Below are 2,574 nucleotides of genomic sequence, written 5' to 3'. Positions count from 1 at the left end.
GGAATCCGAGCAGCACAGCCCGGACCACACACAGGGAAGCCCGGCACCGCGCAACGACGGGAAACCCTAGGGGCGGCGGTGAAGAACAACGAGTACGACGATCGATCAGCAACATGCATGGGTCGACGTACACATCAGAGATGGAGTCCAGTTTAGCCTGGGCTTCATACCCAGCTAACCCCGACCCACTTGGTTTCAGCGCTTATTGGGTCGAATACCCATTAGCACTCCAGCCCACCGACGCCGTATCCACATCCAGCCCATCTTGGCCGAGCAAAAATTTCAAACACGAGATCCATGCTTCACGGATCTCAGCCGACCGGCCGGCTGCCGACACCAGCACCACCGCCGCCGCAGGCCGCCTCTTCTTCTTTCTCTGGACCAGTTTCCAAGGTCCCGCCTCGAAATAATCTGACAATGTCAGTTTCGGGAGATTCACCTTAGGTAATGGACCGCGTCAAGGACGAATTGTCGATGCCGTCATACGCCGATGGGTGACTCGTCGGACGATCTCGACCTTATCCTCCTCCTGCAGACCCAACCTCGCCGGATCATCTGGAGGGATTGCCAAGTCCACGAGCAACGCCACCTCGTCTTCAGGGTACCCAACCCTAGACGCCTTGCAGATCGCGTCCGACGGCGTTGGAGATCCCGTCGGCGGATCCTTGCCATCTGAGTCACCATCGTCGTCTTCCGCGTCCCCGACGCCGTCCAACAGCGCCCAGAATCGGCCCCCAACCTGCCGTTCCCCGTCAGCGGAGGTCGCCCTCGGAGGAGCCCCGCGAGTCGCCCCATGGTTCTCCATCCTCTAGAAGGACACCGCTAATCCGATCTGCTCCCCAAAATCATTCAGTAAGCTTCGAGATTCCTCCAGAATCGGTGCGGCAATCATTTCGTGTCCAGAGTTTGAATTCAATGATTCTACAATGATCAGATTATCCAAATTGATTCTACAACGATCGGATTGTCCATTTGGATGTAGACTGAATTGCATCCAAGTCTTAAACCTAGTTTCCATTCGTCGGCAAGAGTCACAGCTTTCGTCAATACAATATTGACCACATGCTCAAGCTTTCCAATCCATGCGACACCAAAAGTGCCATGGAAATCTCTGACAACAGCTCCATAAGACCATGTGTGATTATCGTCCGAGTATGCGGCATCAACATTGAGTGCCAATTGTCCGGATAAGGGCCTCCTCCAGCAATTGAGCCTCGGCACTGCAGATGGTTCCGAGGCCGCCCTAACACAATTTAATGCCAATGCTTGTATAACAACACATGTCCGGTTTGGATTTTGCACCTCCTCCTCTTTGACAATCTTGCGACACTGCCACCAAATGTACCAACTCAAAACATCAAACATTTCCTTCATCTCTACCACGTCCATGTATTGCTTCTCATGTGGAGGTTTACACAATAGGAAATCTACTTTTTCTATCCCTGATCTTTCTTCATACATGTTACCTGCACATGGGATATGAATATGTTGGAAACACTTCAATTTCTTAACTGCAATTGTAACACTATTACATAAAAGCAAATCACTCACGGGTGCTTAATCCGTAAGCATTGAAACATATTGCTTGCATCTCTCTGTCAGTTTGGAGTTTTTGATAAACTAATTGATGCACCGAACTAAATATAGTATCAAAGCCAAGACACTTTAAAAGTTTAAGTCCGACTAATTCACTTTAAATTAAAACAAGTGTAGCATATATCTTCGTCATCCAAAGGTGGAGGGATCCATCCATCCAGTGACGGAGCCCGGGGGCCGAGGGGGAGCCATGCCCTCCCCATCCCTGCCACAAGGTTGGAATTTTTGCATAGATACCCTTCAAATTTTCTGAAAAAATTGCATAGATACTCTTCAAATTTGTGTGCCCCCTGACCCACTTTCTTTCCTGGATCCGTCCCTACATCTATCCCGCTCCATCTATGTACGAGAAGGTTGTGAGATTTATTACCTTCTTCACGGACTCAAACTCATCCATAAAACTCTTTAGAAAATAGAATGTCAATAAAGGGCTCTAGCATTGGTCTTCGTACATAACTTTTCTCTCTGCGTACCAAATTTTTCAAAGAGTAACACTGACTCGATCATGGCAAAATAAAAACCATTTATTTGATAAAATATCTTGCATGTTGTTCATGTGCTCTAAGGGCATCTTCAACGCTCACCCTCAAACCTCCTGTAACTGTCCGGACCGCGCGGTTTGGAGGCGTGTTTGGCATTCAACTTGGGCATGTATCGGCCCGCCGAGCGGTCCGGACATAGTTTTTCTTGCAAATCCCGGACAGCAACCACGTAGGCCTCCGACACCCCCAGCCCACCCAAAACCCTTCCCGGACCCCGCGCATCCATCCTCCCCATTTTCTCCCCTTACTTTTTGTCTCTCTTGCCTTTACCGCCGCTCCACCATCCCGGCCGCCACACCATAGCACTGCCGTAACTCTATGTCTCCGTCACCTCCAGCGTTCCACCCGGGCTACACCCCGCTTCTCATCCGTCGTTGTTCCACCCCTCTCCTCCGACCGCCCCGCCAAGTACCATCCGCCACTGCTATACTCACCA

The sequence above is a fragment of the Triticum dicoccoides genome, chromosome 7A (assembly GCF_002162155.2).
Source record: "Triticum dicoccoides isolate Atlit2015 ecotype Zavitan chromosome 7A, WEW_v2.0, whole genome shotgun sequence".
Taxonomy (NCBI): Eukaryota; Viridiplantae; Streptophyta; class Magnoliopsida; order Poales; family Poaceae; genus Triticum; species Triticum dicoccoides.
This window is presented reverse-complemented; position numbering follows the sequence as displayed.